The sequence below is a fragment of the Electrophorus electricus genome, chromosome 20 (assembly GCF_041902795.1).
Source record: "Electrophorus electricus isolate QZ-2024a chromosome 20, ASM4190279v1, whole genome shotgun sequence".
In the NCBI taxonomy this organism is placed as follows: Eukaryota; Metazoa; Chordata; class Actinopteri; order Gymnotiformes; family Gymnotidae; genus Electrophorus; species Electrophorus electricus.
In genome coordinates, this window is record NC_137516.1 from 5,789,551 (window position 1) to 5,804,828 (window position 15,278).

At 40.5% G+C, this 15,278-nt stretch overlaps 1 long non-coding RNA gene across 1 annotated transcript in view; it reads left to right on the top strand.

Annotated features, from left to right (window-relative positions):
* The first annotated feature begins 49 nt into the window (after nucleotides 1-49).
* The window catches only part of LOC145652598 (uncharacterized), a 43,002-nt gene continuing 27,773 nt past the window's right edge, over nucleotides 50-15,278 (top strand). The window contains exon 1 of the long non-coding RNA XR_014118868.1: nucleotides 50-175. This is a non-coding gene — a long non-coding RNA (uncharacterized LOC145652598). The remainder of the gene's footprint in view (nucleotides 176-15,278) is intronic.

Sequence of the window (15,278 nt, forward strand, 5' to 3'; positions counted from 1 at the left end):
CCGTCTCTCCCTCTCTCCCTCTCTTATTCCCGCCCACTCTTTCTCTCCCTCCCACCTCAGTCTGTCTCTGTCACACGCTCTCTTTCTCTCTCTCTCTCTCTCTCTCTCTCTCTCTCTCTCTCTCTCTCTCTCTCTCTCTCACAGGCATTGCTTTGCTTGGGGAGGGGTGTTTGTGGTAAGTAATGCCGTGGACCGTATCTGTATATTATACGCAGGCACATTATAACAAATCAGCTACTCCACTAACTCAATATTTTTTAAGAGAACTTTTTAAAAGTGCTTTAAATGATCAGATGCCTTCTGAGTGAACAGATAGATATAATAATCAGTCGCCTCTCTCAAAAACTCAAAAACAGCGGCAGTTAAAATAATCTTGAAAACTGTGCACCCGTCACATAAGGCTGGATTTGTTTCATACCGTATGTACTTAAAGAGCTTTTGAGTTCTAAGATGTTTGATTCCTTTGGTTTTTTTATCTGGAGAGATCAGAGATGATTTTTGCACTATCCCATGACTAGACTGGTCATCCCTTGACTAGACTAGGCTGTTTGCTGATAAAACTGCTGGTACTTTGATCTGCGCTGCACTTTAGGTAACTGCTTAGAAAGTAAATTCAGCAAATTCACATGCTGTAACCAAGAACCTGTCAATAAGACTGTGTTCAGGTCAGTTTGCCAGCAGTGTCTTGTGGATAAAATCACATGCTGCTACTACTAATAGCTCATACACAACCCGTCAGAAGTAGGACACACCTAATCTTTGTTTATTTTTACTATTTCCTGGATTCCTCAAAGGAGCCTTGCTTTGCTTTGATGACACACTCTTTTTTTTTTCGTAATGACGCAGTAATCTATGATAGTTTTTAATTTTTTTTGTACTTTTTTTTGTCAGCCTTAATATGCTGGGTACTTGTAAGGTGAGGTACCAACGTTCTGAATGAAAACTGTTTGCTGAGGGGGGGCAAAATTCAGTTCATTTTCACATTTTATTAAATTTTTTACTTTATATATTTATATATTTTGTAATTGTATTTTTATATGTTTTATATATTTTGGAATTCAGTTAATATATAGGCTATCAATTTTCTTTGTTTATATTTGTCTTATAAGCAACTTTAAGCATTAACCATGAGATTAAAATACCTTTCAGACTACGAAAACATACATTCAGTCAGGTGTGTCCAGACTTTTGACTGGCACTGTATGTACCCAAAACTACAACAAGCATAACAATGATCTAGATTTTTCTGTACATTCTTCCGACACAGTAATGCTATATTGCAGAGTAAGGACCTAAAGTGAAGATTTAAAAAAAAAAAAAAAAGAAAAAAAAAAGATGTGTTAGTATTTACAGACACATTCTGAGGTCCACTCAACTCTTTGATCCTGTTTGGTCATTAATCAGATATGACACTCTGATCTGATGTGAGATTACAGTGTATTATGGTGGTTGCCCTGTTACTGAGCAGCTTCACAACCACATTCCTCTCTTTAGTAAGTGTCGCCCACACTAAAAACAATGCAAAGGCAGCTCTGTCCCTGCCCCTCGCTCATAGCACTAAAAATAATAGATACTTATCTGACTTGCAACTCACGCCAACAATCAGGAAGAACAATCGAGACGAAACTCAACCGTGCCACTGGCCTGCCCGCTCCTCTGGGCACAGCTCTCTAAGCGAGCTGTCATCATGTATTTCCTTCCTTTCTGACTTAGCAACTCTCTCTCTGTCACACGCATAAACACTCACTCACTCACTCACACGCAGTTGTATAGGACCTGAAACCCTGGTCCCTTTTCACAGGCTGGGAAGAGTTGTTGCAGCAGTGCTAAACCTCAAATCCTTGTCCTGATGAAATCTGGTTTATGGAGTCAGGCGGTAGTGTCTGTTTGGGTACATGGTGGTGGGTGGTGGTGAACTCTTCTGAATGTAGTGGCAAAGAGGGGTTTGTGCAAACGTGAAAATGTCACGGTGAGATTTCTTATGCCTCGGTTATGGAGTAATTCCGAATGTGATATGCCCAGAACTGATGAATGAAAGATTTTAAATGGTCAATATGGGCTGTTGCGTCATGGTAACAACCACATTTATGCAAAATACATCTGCGAAGTAGTTCAGCTCATGCTGTTTTGATACTTAAAATCCTTCTCCAACAACTAAAAGTCGGCTTTTAAATAAATGCAGTAATTACTCTCTGACTGTGAACTTATGGATTTAGGAGTTATCAGTTGTGAACTTATTTTCACATGTGAAATTAGAAATATTTTTACCACTGCTAGCAAATTATGCCATAAAATTAAAAGTGCATGTATTAATACAGTCCTTGTTCAAAGATTTAGTACGAAGGGTTACAGTTAGTACAGTCAGTCTCTTACACAAACTAGAAAAAAAGTGAAAGACTAAAAGTGACATTTGTGGCAAACAATTAATTTGTTGCCCTAATAGCTATGAAACAAACTGGAAATTGGCTAGCGAACACTTCTGCAGTTGCGGGCCTTGTAGCACCGCCTCCAGGGCCTGTTTGGCAACAGTGAGTACATTACATCATCTATTACTTATGTGCTTGGTTTGGACCTTTGAGCAACGAGTGCACTGCACCCAGATCTGACTGTGTACAAAGAGATGACGAGTTCCAATCTCTTTCATTCTCTGTCCTGTCATAATTTCTTCTAAATGTAGATATGCATAATCATCAATTAATGGACTTACATAATGGACTGTACATCACAGTATAGGTTGAATATAGTGTGATTGCAAAGTTCTCGACTAATTTAACCTCAAGCTTTGCAATGCCTGTCATGTAGTTCCTTTTGACAAATATGTTTTTTAACACCATATACCTAGTTTATTGGAATTCTGTCCTGGATTTGCCTTTTAACCACCGTTTCATTTCTTAAGTTTATTTTGGGATTAGAGTTTAGCAAGTCAACCCTCTGATGTATTAAGCAAAAAGACACTTTTGTCTCATACGCACATTGCACAGAAATGTATTTTTGCTCCCTGGTTTGTGGTTTGCATGAACAAACATGAACACAATTATGCAACACTTCCTTTTCTTCTTGACTTTTATTAAATGAAGATGGCCGCGCTCCATCTAGTGCTCTTCTCGAACAGCAGCAGGTACGGTTGTTTTTAGCAGTGACAATGCCTACCAGATGCTCTCGTCGTGATTGATCACTCTTTCACTACACTCCAAAGGAATTTTGGCCCAGGCTTCCAAGCAGAGGAAGAATGGTGCATTTCAGTGCCAGCCCAGGCGTCGCAGTGAAGTTTGGGTCGGCTCTTTGGCTGAGTCACTGGGAGATCTCCGCTTTTCTCAAGCTATTGAATTCTGCCAGATTCTTTTTTTCTGTTTCAATCCCATTGTGCCTTAAAAATGGATTCATGCAAAATTCTTTTCATGCTATGAATTCCTGACATTCTTTTGATACTATAAGCCGTAAAGAAGTTGTGAAGTGTAGGTGTTGGTTTCAGACGTAACTAACAGACACTATGCATGGAATGCTCATTTCTATTTTTGATTTTGTTGTATTATAAACACAGCAGTTTTTTTATAAACACATTTTCTGTGTGCAGTAACACATCCAATCAATGTGTTGGTTATTCTGTGACCTTAGTGTTTATTTTATAAAAAAGTGGGGGGGGGGATGGGACACTTTAATAAATATTGTCTGATCAAGGCATGTGAGCTCTGTAAAACCCCTATAGAATCAACAAGGGAAGTAAGCATTGTTATGATCATTTTACATCCTTTACCTAGACTATGAAATATATTATATGCCATTTTCAGTATTTTATAGGTCTAGTTTGTAAGTCCATTAGTGACCTGGGTAATAGTGTATTAGAACAGTGGACTGTGTCAATATTAAAAGAAGCATCTGGGCTTGTCATGGCTTTAATTGGACTGAACACTAAAAGCCAGACATGACTTGCATTTTTCTCTAACTGTTCTTTCTCTCTCTCATTTCAGTAAAATATAACAGAATGCCTTTTTCTAGCAGCTGGATTTTTCAAAGCTATCACAGATTCATGATATCTGGTGATATTTAACATTTATTAATAAAATAAATGACACTGGTTTGTATACTAAAATAATGCTTTAAAACCTGACAGCTAGTTTGGCTTGGGTCATTTTGTTTTCAGATCAAAACATAAAATTGTTAAAATTATTTCAAGGGCAACCTTACACAGTAATGAGAATTTAACTGGATGTAAACCAGACTTCTGCAGAGTAAATATTTTTTATTTACATTGTATGTGTGTTGTTTTGTGAAACAGGAAATCCTTATGTCACAACTCAAGGGTTCCTGTCTGTCTTTAGGTATTCCTTTATACTGCTTTGAAGGAGTTGGAAGCCTTGTTATTCCCATGCACATATTTCTATGTATTTATAACCCATGTGTGTGTGTGTGTGTGTGTGTGTGTGTGTGTGTGTGTGTGTGTGTGTGGGTGGATGGGTGGGTGTGTGGGTGTCTGTGTCTTATGTATAGAGTTAATGTTGCCAGTAGACACAGCAGCCACTAGTATTGGGGTTGACAGGCTTGGCAGGTGGTTATTAGTCTATGCGTGAGAAGGTGGCATGGCTGGCATGGTGCTGGTCCAGAGGGCACTGGAGGAGAATTGCATAGCTGGACGTGTTGATGGGCAGTGGGCCCCTGAGCGGATGGGGTGGGGGGGGGCTGTCCTGTTAGCCCCAAGTGAGGCTCTGTTTCCCATGCAGAGTGCAGGGAGGGATCCTCTTAGTTCACATGGGAAGTGTAGGAATGAAGCAGCTAGATTGCAGATTGAAGGTCAGCTGTATGGAGCTATGAACAGAAAGTGATTCAATTCAGAATTAAACTTGAGTCTTGGTCACTCAAGCGAGGCGGAACGGACGTCTAATGTGGAATGTGGCATTAGGTTTTTGAAGATCGTTGCTTCCATGATTGGCAGCTAGGGGCGATCTTATTTGATAAGAACGAACAACTCCTACCCCTACTAAGAGTGTAGGGCGCTTAGAAATCTCCCCACAAGACACAAGGGTGTTATTAAAATCACAGTCTCGCTCTTTAATCCTATTTTCTTAGTACTTTCTTAAATTTGACTAGAAAGGGGCGGAAGAAGGCCTGTTGAGAATCTATTTTTGAAACCATGAACAAATATACATCGATAAGAGTCAGTGGCTGCCTGCAGTGTGGCAGTTCACAATGATGAGCCGTAACGCTCTTAATGCTCTTGAACCATCACATTAAACCTTGTCAAAAGTAAGGACAGGTGAACTTCACTATCTTATAAATAGGTTCTTTACGGTTTACCCTCTCATCTGTTTGCTTAAACACCATTGTGTTTTGAACAACCTGTTCCTTCGTCTTAGTTCTTTGAACAACACTTGTGCTTCCTACACACACCTGTTGTGCCAGTGGTATGTGTAGGTTTCAAAAGAGCTAGACCTGCTTGGCAGTTGTCATAAGATGTTTCTCTCATGCTAATCCCAGAGATGTGTTTACCCTATTCTTTCTTCTTATCTGAATTGTAGATGAAAAACCCCTTCTGAAAATCTAGTAAACTGAATTTACAAAGCAAACAATATCCAAAGGAATACTGACCCAAGTCAAAAGCAAGATAATCCAAGAAGGAAATTTAAACCATTTCATAATAATAATAATAGTAGTAGTAATAATAATTTATATAGCACTTTTTAAAACAAGGTTTGCAATAATCTTCAGAAAAGTAATTTATTGGACATATAATAAAATAGAAAATAACAATTAGTAAAGCAAAGTGAAAATAAAAGATAAAATAGAAAAAAAAATAATTACAGGAGCAGAAAACAGTGTAACTTTAATGTAAATTCTTAAAGACTTTAATTTAAATTCTTGTAATTAACCTGGAAATCACAGGGTGATTAAGAGCTAATTGAACCAGGTAGGTCTGTTCCCTCCTCTTTAATGTGTCTAGATCATCAAGGCTCCTTGGGTCACTTGGAAAGGAACTCCAAAGCTTAAAGCTATACGAAGAAAATACTGACTTGCCGTTCTGTATTCAGGTAGATAGTATCACCTGTCTAAGAGCTCTTCCAGGAACATACAGTACTTATTTAGTTCAGTGAGCAATAATGTAACTGGACCATGACTGCATTTGGAAGTCTTTAAAATATCATAAAGCCAAATCTAAACGATAATAGGCAAAAGACAGATAAATCTATGCTAGGTGGGATGTTTTAAGGCCATTTGCATGTAGCATTTCTAAATCCCCCATTAACATTTCCTCAATACAGTGTTACCCTTGTGTGTATCATTTAATTACTTCCATCAGAAATTGAGCTGTTTCTTAGGTTATTATAGAGAAAGTTACAACCATAGTAAAAAGTGAATATCTATTCCTCGTGAATCAAAAGGCACTGTAGTAAGCGGAACGTCAATCAAGAAAGATTGGTTCTATTAGACCAGTGTTTGAAAATGACTGTTCCTCTGATAAGCATTTCCAAGCATGATTTTAAAAAAAAGTTGTTAATTGCATTAAAACTAAAAAAATCAAATGCAGTTAAATAATGCATGTGTGAATGTATCTATGTATGCATGTCTGTATGTGCACACATTACTTTGGATCACTTCATCGCCCATTTCAAGACCAAGCAAGAGTCACACCTAAACTGCACTTGAAAGCTTGAATAGGAATATTTCTCAGACTGTGTATGGTGAAGTGAACTTTTATAGATGACACTGACAAAATTAAGGGGGTAGATCGCTGGAACTCCAAACTAAAGTGTGTTAGTCTTGGCTCAAGCAATGTTATATTAGGGAGATTGAATTATGTCAGTTCCAGGTCAGCCCCCTTGTGTAGTAAAGAAGAAATCCAGATCTGAAGAACCTTACAGTTATGAGCCTTACATGCTCCTAGTTCCACTTAGCACAGGTTGTATATATTGGGTATCTGCAACAGAAATCATCTTAGAAATCGATTTCATCGTATTATATTAATTTAATGAAGTCTTCTAACCCTTGAAAGTCTAAACCTTGCCTGAGCAGAGATCATATTAAAACAAATAAATGAATAAGTCCTTGCTAACAGTGACAGTGAGGAGTTCTGCAGTATTTCCATGAGGGCGGGAACCTCACACAGCTTTGTTGAATTAAAACAAACATAATTCTTTGTATGTGTAAATTGTACTGATTAAGAGTTACATTTGAATTAATTGGCCTGAATATTAAAGTAAATTCATACTGGTTGTGTGTGTAAGGGTGGGTATTTACACCGAAATGTGCATGTGACATTGGAATCAATTTCAAAGCTGTATGTATTTAATTCTGGTTATTAAAGTGAATAGATGAGTCATCTGAGATGATGTGATGGTTGTTCATTTCCATATCCGCTAACACCCCACCCCACCCCACTCTGTGTCTCTACCCATTTTCAAGCCAAAACATTTCCCCTATGTTTTCCCTGAGCAGTCATGGTCAGAAACAGCTGGCCATCTCTTGGCAAGACAACTGGGTTCGTTCACATTTTTTGGTCACCGTGGAATAATGGCAACAATCATTTTTCTTCAGTAAACAGGGAAATCTATGTTGCCAAGTTAAAAATTGAGAACTTTTGATCAGAATCACGGCTGAGATTCATGCCTTTGGAGTTTGTACTAATGAAATATTTTAACAGTGAGTGCCAAAAGACCAGTGCTACACACTGAAGATGATCCTGTGAGGACCTTCATGGACTAACATGCTAACACCCCCCCCCATTCAGCTTGGTCCCTGTTTGACGATTTTGGGGGCAAGCTGAATGTGTTGGGAAATGCCACTTCAGAGTGTTCACACAATCCCCATGACGACTCAGGAAAAGCTCCTCATCATTGAGGTTAGGCCAGACTTTGATCTCAGATCACGCAACTGCTCCCCTCAGACTCTGCATTCTCTTCGTGTCTCGTAAACCTTTCTCTGCTCCCTCTTTCCTGACCCATTCCATATCTGTCCCCTTCAGAATTTTCTCAGCATGGTTTTCAGAGAGCATCTAAAGTGGGAATGAGTTTACAAGCTTGTGCCTCTGTCCTTCAAAGGAAGGAAACGCGCCTCTCGGAGTCAGCGTGAAGCTATGGGCCCCAGCTGTGAGTTATGGGGGTGCTCGCGGCGCGGCAGTCCCTCTGTTTACTGCGCGATTTCCATTGCTTTGCCATGGGAACATTTGGCTAATTGCCAGGAAGTGAGCTTCCGAGCGAGTTTGTCGTAGCCCTTGAAAATAAGGGAGGGGTGAGAAAAAAAGCACAGAATGACAGTCGTGGGACTAAGAGGACTCTACGGAGAGTGAAAATTCTCCGTAGTGGTTGTGCATAAGAGGTGCATTACATGGGGCTGGTGAAGAGCTCCGAAGAGAGGAGAACACTGAGGAATGGGGGAGGGACAGTGCACCACTCTGGAAGGATTAAAGTGTGTGAGGACCAGCAGCTACGTGACATGCTGCTTCCATTCACAGGTGCTGTGCTGTTGCAACCTGCACCTGATTTCTGATGGCCCCTCAGCAAGCCAATCTAATCTGACAGCAGGGTCCTGACTAATCTAATCTGACAGTGGGGTCCTCCTTCACTCTGGAACGTGGGACTGTATGTGGCTGTTGTGCAACTGTTCTAAGCTCAGAACAGTGGTAGCTCAGTGGTTTAAGGCACTTGACTTGTTATTTGAAGGTTGCTGGTTCATGCCCTGCCACTGTTGGACCTCTGAGCAAGGCCCTTAACCCTCAATTGCTCAAGTTGTGCTCAGTCATAATTGTAAGTCACTTTGGATAAAATTTGGAGGTAAATCAGATGGGTATGCCTGTAATGCTGCAAGCCTACTGAAAGGCCTCTGTGTGTTTATTGGACAAGACCAGTCAGTCATGGTATGGCACTAAAAAAGTGGAAGATAAAGTTGGCTTAATCTGAAAATTCAATGAATTCTGCAGCCTTATATTAAATGAACCTGGGCGGTTCATTGGTTTTGACAAGTTTATTTGTATTGTATCACTTTAGATCTTACCATATGTTACCCAGGAGTCAGTCAGATAGAGTAACAGAAATTACTTTGGTGTATATTAATCTATGTCAGGCATTAACCTAAAGCTTTCAATGGGAAAAATTATTAAAGACAACATTTCCATATGGCCAAAAAAAATTCGGATTTCTCTCTTCTTCATATCAGGGATGTCGTGACAGGGCTGTTTATGTATAATTTAGCATCGCCCTGTCTCGGTTTGTTTGAAGGGCTTTTTTTTTTTTAACACAGGAAATTCTCCATTAGCATGAGCAGCTAATCAAGAGTGCTGAAGGAAATAGGAAATCTGGAGAGCTAAACACTGAGCCCTTCCTACTCCGCATGAGTGAAGGACACCTCACATTAGGCCTTGCCAATAAAGAGCTTCATTTAATTGTTTCAGCTTGATATAAAGACATCTTACCTAAGCACATATTCAAGGCCTGGCGTATTACAGTGGTGCATTATAAATATAAATAATTTTTATAGTTTCCTGGAATATGATTTGTGTTAACGCTACTATGAGGGACTCCTCAATGCAAAGTGAAGATAAGGCAAAAATGCTTAGAGAAACAGAGCTTATGACGCTTCTCTTGGACTAGAATAGGCATGCTTATAGAACATGATTAGACATGTTTTTTGGGAATATACGCTCCAACAACCTTTGCCCAAAATAAACCTTCACACTACCATCTATAGTTAACACCCAGGAGCTTTGCTATGTTTGGGTGGTTAGCTGGCTTCTCTGCCGATAAAGGATTGTAAACTGAATTATTTTACCCAGATCTGCTTGCCTTTTAAAGAGAGAGGCAAAGTACAAATTTGTGTTTATAGCTACAGCACTTTTCTGCTATGATTGGGAATACAGGACCTTAATGTTCATTCGAGAGGGAACACTGACCACTGTAACTTGGCAAGACATGACATCGTTTCAAAGTGTGCAAACAGCCACACACTGCACCGGGCAATTGTGTAAAATTGTTGTGATGAGTGATGGCCAATCTGCATATGGTCACACTTACATATTCCATCCTGTGTTTGCTTGCAGATAAACTTGAGCCCAAATTCTGAAGATCTGTGAGACACACAAGAGCTGTATATTTATTTTGCCTCAACACTGCCAACAGAGAGAAGACCATCATACAATGGTGGAATATCACCGAGTGGAGTTTGTGCTACAATTCTGTATTTTATTGAGAAAGACCACACTTTTAAATGGATATAACTAACCCTGTCAAAGAAAAAAAAAAAAGTTAATGTGATTTCCTCAGAGGACCTCAAAAGTCTTCAAAGTCCAGATTCATTAGGACATGAAGCAGCTATCTTTCAGAACTTCCCGTAGGTCATTTTTATGTTAACACTGCTGTGTTGAAGGCTGAGGGCAGCAGCCATACCTGGTCTCAATCCCAGGACTTACATGTGGTAAACATGTGCTCCGACCACCAGACTAAAGAGCCAGCTCACTGGCGCTGTAGCCAGTGCACCCATTTAACCTTCCTGAGTGATGGACTCCATCACACTACCCTCTCCTTTGGGGGTGATGGTCCCTCATCCATCCAACTTTCACCCTTGGGCACAGCCACGCCCCTCACCAGTTGTTCAAGCTGGTGCTCCCAATGACCTTACAGTACAGTCCCACTTCTGACACCAGCAAACGCTGGAGTAGCAACCACCACTAGTCTAGAACCCAGGCTTTCCAGCAAACAGGTCCACTGTTCCAGGCAGCAAACGTAACAGTACACCGCCGGGATCTTTAATCCTCCTGAAAGCACAGCTGTCTGCATTTCCTGTTGCTAGTTAAAATGACGAAGCACATGTCATGTTGTATAAGCCACACATTTGTGTAACATAAATGCTAGTTGCAGGGCTCTAAATGCACTTGTTCTTTTAAGGGAGAAACAGAGCAAGAGGGAGAGAAAGAGGGGAAGAACAAAACCCTCGCCCCATCTCCCTGTGTCCATAGAAGCCTCTACCCTTTTTAACACACCCCACCCCCAAAGACACAGTTCGAGCATGTTTTGATGATGCACTAGTTAAATATGTCCATTTAGATCGATAACTGTCACGCACAGCCGAAGTTCCATTACATTTAAGTCTCAAATCCCAAGCTTGTAAGACTTGTTGGCCCTTTTTCGAGATCTTGGGAGACCAAGAAGAGACCCTGCTTGAGATGAGCAGAAATTAGTTTAATTTAAAGAAGAAAAAAATATGGGTTTGTCTTATTCTTGGAGAAGTGATAAGATCACAGAGGATGACAAACACTGGGCATTTTTGGGCTCTGTAACCATCAGGATGAGGGGAAATCGCACTCATTACCTGGAGAGTGGAACCGTATGCAAGTTTGGATTTTGTGTTTTTTCCTTCTGGAAACCTCTATAGAGAAGACTGTGTTCTGGTGAAAACCTCTGTTCCACTGGTGCTCCCTACACACTAAAAGCTTGTCTCATGAGGGAGTGGAGAGTGCTGGTCAGAATGGTATTACTGAATATTGTCTGAATCGCACTGCTAAATGCATAACCAGGCACATATGGTTCCTCTCAGCACGTTAAATAAGCTTGGAGTGGCATTAGGCCGACGCTACGCACCTAAGTCTTATCTGGAGACAGTGCTTATGGAAATGGGACTGGGATTTAAGTGCTACTATTCAAGACTTTAAATGGCGTGTGTGTGTGTGTGTGTGAGTACGTAAGTGTGCATGTGTGTGAGAGAGAGATGAATGAAGACCTTTGTAGTTTAAAGTTTATGTTTTGTAATTGTATATTGTGTGTTTTGTTGGGATGCTTTTCATGGTAAGGGGTTTATGGGATGTGGGTCCTCAGGTGTCGTGTCTGTGTATTTTCACACTGTGCTGTGGTGGTGTGAGGGCTCTTTGCTTGTGTGTGTGAATGTATGAAATATGTAACACTTCCCATTCTAAACAGGTATCTACTATAGGGGTCATAGAATGTATTTCCTCTAATATATTTTCAGATCCACAATTCAAACATGGTAAACATTTTTCATCTCCACCTGCCTCTGAGACCTCTGCCAAGCCCACAAAAGACAAGAAGTTGTTACTTCTGGAATGACAAAAAGGAAAGCCTTATCTGTGGCAAAGTTGAGCTAAAAATCAACAATCAAGCTGCATTTTTAACAACCTTCCAAAGGTTTAGAAATTTGCACTTACTGCACCATGAGTTAGTAGGAGAAACAGCCTATGACTTTACAAAGGAAGCAGCTCCCATAATTGTGAGAACCAGAGTGGAAACCAGAGTTGGAATGTTGCCGAGCCCATTCAGTTCTGTTACTGCTCCCCTTGAAGGGGGGTGTCCCAGATGAGGCCATGCCCATTCCATGCTTCCTCAGTGAAGGAGACTGCAGGTGGGTGTGACCTCAACACCTATCAGCATGTGCATTCAAGAGAAAGTGAGAGGTAAACATAGAGGCAGGCAATATGGCAAAAGTATAATATCATGATGCTTGAAAAATACACACTACGTATTATAATAGTTTTCGAGGGATGCTAAGAAATTGGAACACGGTGTACTAGCTAAACATCCAGTAAGCTGCTTGGTGTGATTTTGTAGTCTTTACTTGACAGTGACATCAGTGAATGTGGTTTGTAGTCTCTCCATATTAAGTCTTAGTCACTTTTTTTTATTTTTATTAAACTTGTAGTTGTTTTAGTACTGATACCCCAATATGCTCTGAAAAGGTTAGGAGGAAGTGATGTATCACAATAGTGACTGAATATAGCTAATATCGGCCATTCTAAAAATAGGTAAAGTGAAACAAAAGGTTAAAGGTGAGGAGGAAAAGGGGATGAGAAATGTTCAAGTGACAAATGGATGGATGAGACGGGAAGATGGCGGGCCAACAGTGGAAAGGTTCTGCGGAACAAATGATCCGGCCTATTGCTGACAGTAATTAGCAGCAGGTGATTCCCTGTACCCTTCACTGCTTCTCCGCTCATCTGCATTCATCATGGTTATGGCTTCCCTTCTCGTATGAGCTCACTGACTTACAGCTGCCCAGACCGAGAAGGCAGGACAGCACTCCGTCACAACAGAACAGCCGCAGCAGTAACGCCAGTTCAGAGGTCAAGAGAGATAGTGATATAGATGGTGTGAAACTATGTAAAATGAGGGGCTGGTTTGAATGAATGGCCAGTCGAAGTTTTAGAAATGGAAAGGTTTTTTTTATTATTCTGTTTGTTTTACCGCCTTATGACGTCAGTTCAGTTTGGCCAGGTATTCTGTGTGGCACAGCGAGCTGGCTGAGACCGAGGAGATTCATTCCGTGAACGCTGACCTCAGCGATAGCGTCAGCGGGTGGAAGAGCTGTGCAGTGGCTCAGACTGCAGGCAACGCATCGCGCCGGCTCCATCTTAAATGATCGCAGACCACGTAAATTGAGGCAGTGCGGTGAAATTGCGTCATGCTTGACAAAAGTGTAAAATCAAAGACGCGGCTAATGCTGCCAGAAGCCTGTTCGCCTCAAGTTTGCATCTTGTTTAGCATGATATAAAATGTATTTACTTCCCCTTCATCTGTTCTAGTTGTTTTCAATAACAATGTCATAACCAAGCCACACTGCAATATTTATGGTGGGTAGGACTGGATAAATGCTTATAAGGGACTTTTGGTTCTATTGTCAGATGACAATAGTTTCATCCAGCTTTCTGTTGGCCTGGGTCATGCGGCTGTGTCTCGTCTCTCGGACGGTGATAAACCGTGATGTGTTTAACCCCCCCCCCCCCCCCCCCCCGCCAGAAATGTGAGGGCTGCAAAAATGTGATTTCCTTGTGTGATACCTTTGTGAAGTGGAGCTTTTCCAATCGGGAGCGCAGCTGGCTTTGCGATTAAGGTAGTGGTCATTACAGGTCCGCTCGGGGGGATGCAGGTTACCCTGCAGGACAAAGCTTGGCAAACAGGGATGAGGATGGAATTTTGGCAGAGATATGCAAGCATTTTAGGAACTAAAAGAGAACGCGCTTGCAGAGACCGTGGTCCTTTGTTTATGAAGACAGTGGTCTGGTCTGTATTTGTTGCTGGAAATCCTCCCCATCGCTTATAGCAAGCTGATCCTGTGTATGGATAATGAAGGTTTAGCATTGCGCTGTTGAATTGTTCCCATCTTGGTGATATTCTGGTTTGATTAGCGGCTGAAGCGTGCCACTGATTAAATGTGCCGACGTGTGGTATGCAAGCCGACTTTGAGGTAAAAGAGTGGCACAGTGAAATAGAACACAAGCATGTTCTGTGGACAATTAAAAAAGTAGTTTATTCAGCTACGCATAAATTGTCTGTGCAACCATACTTGGAACTCATTTTGTGAGGAAAAAAAAACCTCTTTTAGAACTCTGAGTGGGAAAGGCTGTGGAATAACATAATAACACTGCAAATTAAAACAGGTGCATAAGTGTACCCTTGCCCCTGTTGTTATGCACCTTCACTCAGAATGAGGTTGAATAAATCTATTCAGGATGTGGGAAAATAGTTACAGCATCATATGTTTAATCCTTTTCAAAATAAATATGTAAATAAATTTTAGATCAATAAAATTGCAACTAAAATGCGATTTTAAAATGCTTATATGATACGATTTCGTGTAGACTAGTTTGTCAAAAAAAAAATGCTTTCATGATAAATGCTACATTAAATCTGTTAGAATAGCTTATCAACCCTAATTTATTTATCTTATTTTAATAATAATGTCAAAAAGACCCACTGCACCAGATGAACACATACAAACACAAACAGGCTGCATTGTGTACTAAAAGATGTTTTTGGTAAATTATTCCTAATGGAAGCAGGAAAACACAAGCCTTGAAAGTATAAACAGTGTGCAGAAAATAATACAACGCTAGGCAAAAATAGAAAAAAACAAGTTAAAATAGCAGTAAATAGCTGTCAGCAGAACAGAGCAGCCTGTTAGCAGTAATATTAATGGGTTAGAGATAAGCAGAATATGGACTGTTAGAAGCTGCTCAGTATGAGCATGAATGTGTCCAATGAAGGGGTATAGAGTGAAGTCATTGAAGTTAAGGGATATTGTGTGAGAGTAGCAGAAATTGAGATTCAAATGCACACCAGGCTTCCGACAGGTTACGTAACCCTGTATTATACAAAATGCTGCTTATGGCACACCTGTGGCTCCAAGTGTAAGCTACATCACAGCAACTTTGGTACAACTTTTCAGTATGTAGCCACAGTGCATCTGAAAAGCTACCTGTGCTCTGCAGGAGACTTTAACTATGATGATTAGGTCCTGTTTGAGCTGATGTTTAGTCATTAAATTGTTTCTTTTCGAGATGCTGCTAA